This window comes from Egretta garzetta, unplaced genomic scaffold, assembly GCF_000687185.1.
Source record: "Egretta garzetta isolate BGI_Z169 unplaced genomic scaffold, ASM68718v1 scaffold100, whole genome shotgun sequence".
Classification (NCBI taxonomy): domain Eukaryota; kingdom Metazoa; phylum Chordata; class Aves; order Pelecaniformes; family Ardeidae; genus Egretta; species Egretta garzetta.
The window spans coordinates 433509-445030 of NW_009258265.1; positions in this window are offsets into that span (position 1 = coordinate 433509).

Sequence of the window (11522 nt, forward strand, 5' to 3'; positions counted from 1 at the left end):
AAAAAGGGGGGGGGGGGGGGGAGAATTGCTGCTCAGCTCCACGCATACGCACACACCGAGCAGGGGAGAAAGCAATCGCGTGAAGCCTCTCCTCTGTCACGCAGTGGCTCAGAGCAAAAAATCAGAGAGGGCAGGACTCAATGGGGAGAGGCAGCGGGAGGAGAGGGGCTGCAGCATGGCTCATCTCTCCTTTCTCTGCCTCAGAGCTTCCCTTCACTTCAGGACTCTCGCCAGGGTGAAGTGCTGCACGCCGTGAGTCACGCAGCGATCCGGAGCCCCGCAGCCAGGCGAGAGCCCAGGGGAGGGCAGGGAGAGGGGGCTGCAGTCGAGGACCCCCGGCTCCTGCCTGGGGGGTGAATCCCTAAATGGCTGTGCCTCGGTGGGGCCCGGGGGGGCTGTGCCAAGCTGCTCCTGTAGCCCCCGGGCTCAGCCCATGGAAGACTCGGAAGACTTTCATCCAGCAGGATCTCCAGATGTTTTGTTTGCTGCTGAAAGGCAGCTGTGATGGATGCATTTGGGGAAGATGCTCCCAGATGTGTGTTCTGCCGGGAGGTTTGGGGGGGGGAGGGGGGAGGATGCAAACAGGGAAAGGTTTCCTACCCAAGAGATGCTGCAAAATCCTGTAATGCTACCTGCATCCATGAGAGCATCCTTAGTGCATGCTGCCGGAGGTGGGGATGAGCGGGGTTCAGCCCAGAGATGAAAGGTGCTGGGGTCTGAGCAGGGTCTGGGGTAACTCCCCTCCATATTACCTTGGTGCATAGCAGGATTTTTGCCTGCTTTTGTTCAGATCCCAAAGAAAAAAACAGTTTCTGTCTCTGTACAGCACCCAGCAGTATGGTAGGTGAGGGTCCCAGGGGCCATGGTAGCATCCAGGAGGTGACTTTCCCAGCTTGGATGAGGTGGGAGCAGAGGGTCAAAGCACAGACCGAAGCCTGTCACGGTCTGCGGTGCAACGCCCAGTGACTCTCAGCCACTCATGAAGTTACCTTAAGGACAAACCCCAAAATTATCTGGGACAAAATGAGCTGAGTTTTTGAATTTGTAACCCCAAGTGGTGTTTTCATGAGAGCAGACCCTGAAAGAGCCTTTGCACCGTTTCGCCCCTTCAGGACTTGAGGTACTTCACCCCCACTGATGGACACGAGCCTCCTCAGGGACACCAGCTGGCATGGCCATGAGCCACCCTGTCCTCCCCTGACACTTTTAACCCTGAGATGAGGCAGTTTCAGCTTTTGCTAACTCCAAAGCCACATTTGGCATGGCAGCCAAAGGCAGGCCCAGCTGTGGCATCCTTCAGCACAGAGCATCCCATGGGAGCATCTCCTAAGCTCAGCTACTCATCCCAGCACCACTATATGGCAGCCCAACACTGTTCTCTCCATTTTGCACCAGGGAAACTGAGGCAAAGAGAGGCCAAAGGAATTAAAAGCGGTCACCCAGAATGCTTGCAGCATAACCATAAGCTGAATTTACCAGTAGGTCTTTCCATGTGCCAGGTTGCTGGACCCTCCTTCCATAGCCAGAAGGTTGCAGGACTGTGCTGAGACCATGGCCGATCCTCACGGACAGCTGGGGTGCAGAGGGAGCAGGGGCTGCCACCAGAGCCTGGATTCCTATTTGTACAAATCCACCTCAGCTCTGAAATGCAAAAAAATGGTCCCTCCTCCTGCATCTCTGCACGTGACGGAAAGCCAGGCCCTCAGTGCAGGCCCATTTGTGGCTCAAACAGAGCTGTGCCCCTTTTTTATTAAGCAGAAATTCAGCCAAGGTGAGGCCTTACAAACCTCCTGCATCTTGTCATGCCCTTGCCAGGAGGGGTGGAGAAGACAGCGCTGAGCAGACCCAAACAACGTGTGAACCAGAATCAAAGCAGCTGAAGACAGAGTGGCCTCAGCACCCTTGTTCCAGGGCTCCAGACCTTGCTGCCTGCCTACCCTCATGCTCCCCATCTCCCCACAGCTGGGGACAAGACCTTCTCCCCCCTAAAAATTTCCTGGCAGGAATGGGGTCTCTTTCCCACCCATGACTGACCCATCTCCTCTCCCCCCATTTGCGTTATTTGGCCTGGTGTGTTAACGCTTTCATTTGTTCACCATGCGTGCTGCCTTTACAATCCTGTTTTCTGTAATTCATACCATATACCATCTGCTGCCTTTCATTATTTAACTATGTAGAGTGCTTTGGCTGCAGTCTGGGGGAAAAAGCCCAGCAATGCTGCCCGGCACCAGCTCACCAGGCTCCACTGCTCATGGGGTTGGGGACAAACCAGCTCACCAGGCTCCGCTCCGCTGCTCATAGGGTTGAGGACACACCAGGCAGGACAAATGCTCTCCAGTAAGTGCCTGTGGCTCAGGTTGTCCCCAGGAGCTGGCATCAGCCACAGTGTCCTGAGAGCTGAGGAAAGCAGCTCTGGTGGTGCCTGGGGCTGCACTATGGGATGACACCAGCAAGGATGGGGTAGATGGGTTGCGAGGGATGGTAAGGGGTGTTGGCACCTCTCGCCACCCATGCAAACGGCTTCTCTGCAGGTGGACGTGCATGGTAAGGACAAAGCAGCCTGGCCAGCCCCATAAAAGCCCCTGGGATGGCAGAGCCCATCTTAGGAAACCTCCACTCCCCTTCCCTGGGGACACCCAGGGGATGGCAGTGCATCCCTGGGGGGTGAAGTAGCTGCTTTGGGAGCTCGTAGCCCAACCTCAGCCCCTGAATATTCTACACAGACCTCTCTGCTTCAAACCTCCTTCAGAAAGAAGGGCAGAGGAGCCAGAGAGAGCCAGAAGACATGTTCCTCAGGAAAAAATATCTTCTTTTTTTCCCCCTTAGGGGGATGCGGTGGCGGCGGTGGGCAGCAGGGCCAGGGTGGCTGAGGGACACAGGGAGCAGAGCCGGATCCCTCTCGTTTGCACAGCCTGTGCCTGCCCTCTTGTGTCTCAAGCCCATGCTGCACTGCTCAGGGTGAGGGATCCCAGTCCAAACACATGGGAAATGGGTTTATTTGGGGAGGGAGAAGAGATTTGGAAAAGAAAAAAAGAAGAAAGGAAAAAGCAATGATGGTTGCAGTCAGGGAGAGTTGTTCATCTCCCCTGGCCCAGCTGCAGATCATTTGCGTGGTTGCACTGAGCAACAGGAAAATGTCCCCATCAGCATCCCACCATGCTTTCAGCTTCACAGGACGCTGCTTTTGCCGCATCTCCACGGGCTTTGCAAAAAAGGACAACGGGCATTTGGAGTGGAAGCCAGGGAGCACTTGGCCCATGGTGATGACACCTGGAAAAAGAAGGACTTTAATCCAGACGCTCACGGTCCTACAAGTCTCCCTCCATCTTTCAGTCTTCCCCGACCTTGTTGGACCCTCACTGCTCATTGCAAGTATCTTCAAACCATCAGGGACCCAGAGCTCCACTTAGCAGAGAGAGCTTGGCTGCTTAAATGAGTCCGCCTTTCCAAATGGGTACATAATGTTGAATGCTGATATCTCCCTTGAAATTAAAATCCATCCCTTCCAAAGTAGCTTTGGCTTCATTAAATGCCTTTTTAATACATATAAAAAATTGAAATTTTGATTGGTTTTCAATGTATTTAATATTATGCTTGGATTTATAATGGAGTATAAAATTAAAGCGATTAAAGCAATTAAAGAGGGAAAAAGTCTCCTTGAAAGAAACCCAAAAATATTCAAAGGGCTGCACATTGGGAAACACCTTCTAAAGGAAGGTGTTGGAAAACAATGACATGTTCCATTTTGATACCCCTGCCCCCCCAAAGAAATGTGCTGATAAAAACATCGTATTGACAGAGAGCTGAATTGGCATTTTCTGGTGGAAGAACTATTTGGAAACCTTATAGCACATTAATAGCTCAGGGCTGGCAGCCTCCAGCCTCCAAATCTGGCTGATGATGGGGGCAGAGGCTTCCCTGGGGCATAGAGATCACTCTCAGCCCTAATCAGCCCAGAGTGTGCAGACCGAGTTACATCCACAGATTTTATTACAGAAAGGGAATATTGGATTTGCAGTAGTGGTTTTCAGCCATCGGAGCCTGTCCCGCTCACTCTGACATTCCCGGCTTCTCTGCAATAACTTAGATTTATCAGCCTTCTCTCCGGGGCCGTGTTTATCAGCCAGGGTTCAAAGATGTTCGCATTAGCGGTGGCTCGCATGGCACCTGCTTGGCGTGCAAAGCAAACCGGCGGGATCGCAGGGGCCTCCAGCTCTGTCCCCATGTGCCAGGGCTTTGCTGCGTGACCCTGAGCAAGCCACGCTGTTTCCTCATTCTATGCAAAATTAAATTAAGGGTGCTTCTGTCCCGCGTCTTGGGCTTAGAGATTTGGGGACGAAAAATGCAGTAGAAGAATGACATTTTCTTCTGGCGTCTTCCCATTTAAATAGCCCTTGAAATTGTACTTGTTCTCTGTTAAGCTTTACACGATTTTATTTTCACTTAAATGCGTTAGTTCTGCCTGTACTCTTGTTCCTCAGAAAGTCTATGAAAGCACTTTGAATTACTCATGAATAATTCAAGTTTAGGACCCATTCCAGGTCCTTGTTTCTGGGTAACGCCAGGCATTTGTTCTTGCTGGCACATGAAACAGGCCAGGAAAATTCACCAAAATATGTATTTTTTCATTCTTTTGCCCAAAAATGTCTTCATCAACTTTTCTTTCTTTTTAACTTCTCCTTCAGTGCCTGTGCAGCTCCCAGCTGAAATTCTCCAAAGGCAGCAGTTTCCATGGGATTACAGTTCTTGGAATAATTAAGAGAAAGAATCCCACAAATTAAGAAGTCATCCTTTCATTGCTATGGCAACCCTGACTGTCCTTCCTCAAGTGGCTGAACTGAGAAAACAAGAAAAAAACCAAAACAATCTAAAAGATAATTGCTATCCTGCTGGCAAAGGAGCCAAGCTGGGAGGTGAGATGGGGCAAACGGTCCTCGGTGCTCCCCAGGGGGGAACCTCTCTGGGCCATTTCCTTTTGACCTCAGCAAACAAACCCTGGTGGCAAGGATCTGCTTCAGGATGGGCTGAGTTGCTCCCTGGGCTCCCCAGGTTGGGTTGACCCAATGCCCAGGGACTGCTGAGGGAGTGGAGATGCATGGGGACATCATCACGTTTGGGGTGTCCTGATGAGGACAGCCCACAAGCTCATGGAGCATTCACTTGGGGAAGTGCTATCGGTATGAAACTCAGAACCTCTTTGGCACAACGAGGTCAGGCAAAGAGGGATTTACCCCACTGACATGCTCCTGCCAGAAGAGAAGAGAATATGCTGCTACTCTCATGGAAAAGCTTATCCTTCCGAGATTTCCAGCCTGAAAGTGGGATAGTTTGAGCAGAGAGAGGGACTCGGCTCTGCTCCGGGCACACCACAGTCCCACGCAGCTTTCAAACCCAACTCTAACCTCCCCCAGGTGCCACGAGGACACAGCAGGGTTTCCCAGCCCTGACTGGCTTTGCAAAGCCAGCAGGTAGAAAACTTTTGTTTGCATTTGTATCAAGAGCAAATCCCAGCTTGAATTAATTAGAGTGCAATAATGAGGCTGCCCGGGGGCTGCCATCACAGAGGTGCAATCCTCATGGCTCCATCACGGGGCTACACTCCCTTCCGCTTCCCATCCCTAGTGCTGGTCACCCCAGGCTGTGCCTCCGGCAATGCCGGTGGGGCAGCGGTGCCCAGTCCCAAGCGATGCACAAACAGGAGCTGAGCCAATGTTTTGGCACGAATTGTGGTTGGCCTCTGCCCTTCCAGATAACTCTGGAGCTTGGGTTAAGTTAGCTGGTGATGGAGGACAAGTGTGAACCTGAGACCGTGCCAGCCCTGGGGTGTTTATTTTAAGCCTGTTTCAACTACATTTGACTAAAATTGTTTATTTGCATTTCCATAAATCAGCAGAGATCTCCTCAATGGGGTTTGAGGGGACTGCAGCTGATATTATAGAATCATAGAATCATAGAATTTTTTGGGCTGGAAGGGACCCTAGAGGTCACCCAGCCCAACCCCCCTGCAGGGAGCAGGGACACCGCTAACCAGATCAGGCTGCTCACAGCCCCGTCCAACCTGGCCTGGAATGGTCCCAGGGATGGGGCCTCCACCACCTCTCTGGGCAACCCCTGCCAGCGTTTGGAAATTACTTGACTTAAAGAAGCCCTATAAAGCCTCCCAGAAACACTACATTTGGTGAGGACAGACTGATACACCAAGGCTGTGTCCCATGACATCGTTAGACCTTTCGTTATGGAAATTGGAGCCATGGATAAGGAAGGGGTGCAGTTTGCTGGAGGCCAGCCGAGCCACGTGGTGTCTGGGAGCATGTCATTTGATTTGTTTGTGCTCCCGAGTGTCTCGAACAGGCCTAATCCTTTCCCCTCCTCGGGGACACTGGATGGGTTAGTTAATGTTTATTCAGTGGCCTGAGAAGCAGCAGGGACAGGAACTTGACCAGATTATGGTATTTACTCTTCAGTAAGATTATATCCACTCCAGAGAGGAGCTGTTTCTGCATTGGTAGAACAAGCCTTATCTTAAATCCTTGCCCTTTCTGAGGAGGGAGTATACATGAAATTTCTGTATTCTTCTAGGATCTAATTTAAGTTAGTGCAAAGCAACACAGTAATAACTGCACAAAGTTTTTCCTTTGCAGAATTGAGCAGCACAGGCTTTGTTGCTCTGTGGAGCTGCCCAGGCTAAACAGAGCCCTTCAAATTGTCTAAGATATGACAGAAGAGGGTTTTACCATGAGCCGTTTGCTCCTGTGGAGAGACATCACAAGTTTCCTGAGATGTTGCCTGAGAAGAAAGGCCCAGAAAAGCTAAAGGAGAGTTTTGCCTGCTTTCAGTGTGAAAAAAATGCAGGCTGAGCTCAATAGATTTTTTTTTTCCAAGCTCATCTCTGTCTTTTCAAATACTGTGTGTCCAAATTTACAAAAAAATAAATAAGCAAAACAAAAAGTCTTTACAAATTAAACCCAAAGGAGGAGGACCCAAGCCCTGAACTGAAACACTCTGTTCCATCTACAGTTGATGTTTAGACTTCCCAAAGTCTTGGGCTATTCAGACTTCCCAGAAAAGCAAAACCCAACTCTCCTTGGCATCAGTTATTAAAAACTCTGCTTGTGCAATCTGGGCTTTGTGACCCAGCAGCTAAAGGTTTTGAGAGTTTACCCGTACCTGACCAGACAGCAACACTCACCCTCGCCATGATGAGCCTATCACTGGCTTTAGAGAGTGACTGTGTTGATGGTGTTCACATGCTCATCCAGACAGGATCCTCCTTCCCTGCTTCTCCAGGACCTGCAGGCACAACCCCCAGGGGCAAGCAGGGCTGCAGCATCTGATCTCCTGCAGCATCTGCAGCTCCTGCCCTCCTCTCCCTTTCGTTGCTTTGCAAAAGGAAAGGCAGAGCTGTAGGTGGATGCGTGCCTGAAGCCCTTCCCTGCACCACATCCTTGCTCCCATCTGCAAACGCACCACCAGTTCTCTACCCGGGTGTCTTTGGTGGTCTCCTGTCTATAGGAGGATAGAAAGTTCATTCCAGAAGATGAAGGAAGGATCAGTTTTCCCTGGTTTAATGGTATCGGAGGGGAAAAAAAACCTCTGTGGGTGTCAGCCTTGCTGGCCTGGCTGGTGAAGCAGGCTGTTACCAGGTTTGCAGAGACACGAGTGACTCACCGCTCTCACTTGGCAGAGCATTAAGATGAATTATCTGATCAGTGGAAAAGCATTTTCAGGTCAGCCAGAGCTATTTGTAGTGAAGTTGGTGAGTGATATCTAGGCAAAAAAAAGGCTGCCAGAAGGATCAAATGCAAAAACATAAACCTTGTGTAATGACAGCAAAAAATCCAAAGCAAGCCAAAACATTGGGGGTTTTTTTGTGTTTTGAAACTAAGAAGTAAAATTAGATCAGCCTAAACATAATAGAAGAAGATTAATACCTTCTTTTGCCCACCACCTTCCCTGCAGTCCTTCCAGCAACATTTCTGGGTTAGGGGTTTATGGACGGAGAAAACCCACTTGAATGTGGGTTGCTGCAGCACAAATAGCCACACCTAAGAAGTCCATTGCTTGCTTTACAGTTGAAGGCGATCTGGGCAGCACAGCAAGGCAACAACTCAGCCCAATTTCCTGTCCACTGCCTTCTCTCTGCTGGTCTGGATTACAGCAGGGCTGCCCCTTAGGTCTCTGAGTCTTTTTTTCTACTTGACCCTGTTGTGGTGGCTTGTAACATTGCAAACTGGCAGGTTCAGGAAAATCCGGGTGCTTTCTGAGAGAGCTTGCATCCTCCATTAGAGACAAAAGCAGCGAATTCCCCGCTTTCATTTGTGAAGGTAACAGAGATGGCTCTGTAGGCAACCTGATTTAGAGTTTTAATAACAGCGAATGAGGAAGAGAGTCCCATCTTCGCTTTCTCAGTTATTCATGTTTTAATATAGCAACAAATCAACTTTTAATGGAAGAACAAAGCAAGCGCTGCTCATTTCATTGTCGTGGCTCTGCGTCTGGCCATGGTTTTGGCCAGGTGGGATGTGGTGGGAGGTTTGCTGCTAGCCTAAAATGAGCCAGGGCTCAGATCCCATTCGCTCCTCAGGGTAGTGAGGAAGCAGCTCTCCAGGGCAGATGGGAAACTTCAGAAGCAAATCCCCAACTAGCTAAAAATTGGCCATCGCCCATCTTCCCTTGGAAGCCAGATGTGATAGCAGTTATCACCAGAGCAGCAGCTCATGCTTTTAAGAATGGAAGAGCATGTCAAGGCTCCTGTCTCTAACAAAGTGGCCAGGAAAGCCCTCACTTACCCGGTGCTTGGTGAAGGTCAGCATGAGCAGAGCAGAGCCCAGCAAGCGGGCAGGATCCTCACTGCAGCCGCTGGAGCTGACCTGGGGAGAGCAGCAGAGACAGTGGCAGCACGGGAGGCCACAGCATCTCCTGAAAGCATCCTCCTGAAAGCCTCAGCTGTGACGGCACCACTCCGACCCTTCAGAGACCCACCCTTGCAATTATCATTTCTGCTGTGGTACCACCAGGGAAGGTACCACGCCCAGGAGCCTGGTGGGGAAGGAGCTCTAAATACAAGACAGACAAGTTTGCAAGCAGCAAAAGCCCTTAAACAGAAAACTGTGATTCAGTTGAGTGAACCTTGCCAAAAACTGCTTTGTTTCCTCCTCTCGGGGAAACTGCTGATAACTGCAGGATAGATGCAGGGCTGACACCCATTAATTAAACCCAGGCCACAGCAATGCAACATCCTCTTCCAGAGCTCAGTGTGTCAGAGTCACTCATTTACTCATCCTTACCTACTCATCATTCACAGCGCTCAGGGACTGCCTGATACGGGGATGGCTCCAGGCGGCGGGGGAAGTCACGCTCAACATGTCGTAATTTTCGGCTGACTTTCCACAGGAGGGCTGCTCCAGAGTGCTGTAACTCAGGTATTTAGGGAGCTGAAGTATTGCATCCTCTGCCCAAGTTCTACAAAACCAGTTGAAGTTCGAGCAGCGCAATCTGCTGTCTCAACGAAGCTGTCTGAATTGTGCATTTCCGTTTGCCTTTTTCAAACCAGTTTAAGAGGAATTGACATAAAACCACTTGAAAGCAAAGTCACAGTCCCTGAAAGCCCTCTGATGATGATTCACGTCCCCTCCGTTAAATCATTGTCTTCCTGCAGAGACCAGGTGCAAAAATCTCTGATAGGGATTTCACTGGGGTTCCCGAGGCACAAAAACTTTGGGCGGTTATGTCATTTTGTCACTCATTCATTCAAGGATTGCTTTTTATTTGACAAATATGACATAGGAAATCCATGACGATCAGTACACAGAGCGTATGTCTCTGCCAGGCAGCAGGGGATGCTCTCGGTGTTCATTACTCAGCACACCCTGTTGCCTCTATGTGCCTGTTCATCTTAGAGTGAGACCAAATTCAGAGTGCGTAGTAATTGCAGAATAACTCTGCGTGTGAGTACATTCATTCCAGAATATAAATGCCTTGCTCTCGGGAAGGTTAATTTGGTTTCAAAGGTTAAACCAGAATAAGAGTCTTTGCTGCAGATCAAGAGCATCCAAACCGAGTTATTCCAAGACCATTTATTTTTCAGAAAGACATATTTGGGGCTGTTTGGTAGCAAAATCAATGCCAGCAAAATGATATAAGACTTTAGTCTCTGGTCAGCACACCACCTTTTAGCAAACAGGGCTTTAGTCATCTGCTGAACAGGAGGCTTAAAAAGAAGTCAAGTCCTTGCCGAGAGCCCCACAGGTTTCTGCAGACTCGCTGAGTTCAGCTCAAAAGCAAACGGGTCGAAAGACTTTGGAAAAGTGAAGACTCTTCATCTTGACACTCACAAAATGAAATGTCTTGATTTCTCATTGCAGTGCTTTCATCTCCAAGACTGCCACAATGCAATATTGGGAAAACCAGACGAAAACAGATTTTGAAGGCCTTTTAAAGCAACTAGAAACTTTTCCTTTTTTGTTGAATGTAACTTTCTGTTTCACTTACCATTACTTCTATTTTTAAGGTAGGTAATAGTTACTCATATTTTTTTTAGTTCACCTCCTAGGACAGAATTATGCATTTCAAGCAAAAGCAAAGCAAAACAGGAATTCCTGAGCCCAGATCATAAATAAATAAATAATTTAGTGTTTTCATGTGATTATTTCCCAGTGCATGTTCAGGAAACGGAACCATTACTTTCGCTTCATTTGCAGGCAAAGCATTAAAGTCTGTTAATTCAGTCCCTGCAAGAGATTTTAAGCCTCTCAAACCTTTCGTGTTCACTCCCCTCTCGTGCCAGTTCTTCCCAAGTTTTGAGAATAGATGGCTTCTAATTAAATCTGGCAGAAACCAATATAGTTTCACTGAAGCCATGGAAAAACAATGCATTTTTCATGAAATCAGCTCTGCCTGGAATAATGTCATTTTATTTCCTCTCCTTGAAACTTCTGCTTGACTGTGAGCAAATGGCAGGGGTGGGGGGCTGCCCCAGCTGGCTAAGGCCCAACGCTGCCAAAGGGCTTGGAGCTCTCTGCCCCATGGTGTGCTCCCCCAAACACGTCAGCCCATCACGACCCCACGCTCAAGTCATGACCATGAGCAGGCAGCCATGGGATGGGGAGAAACAGGGCAGATGCCAGAGCTTTAGATCATGCTTTACCAGGAAATTGTCCCCAAACTCTGGAGCTGGGGGCCTCTCTGTATTCTTATTTGGGATAAACAGCTTCCGTTTGAAACCAGCATTGGAGGAGTACCTCAGGGCGAACAAAAATATAAACCTACTTAATCTGTAGGTGAGTAGCAGTCACATTGCTCCCCCTTTACCTAAGTTTGGGGGAAATGCCAGCATGCTGGGAGGAAAAGCAGATCCTCCAGCTTAGCCTGTAGCCCTCGCAGGTAATAGATCTAAAGGTCCTTAGTCAAAGCCATGCTGTGATCCACTCATAGAATTATAGAACCATAGAATCATTTAGGTTGGTGAGGATGTCCATCCAGGCCATAGAATCACAGAATCGTTTGGGTTGGAAAACACCTTT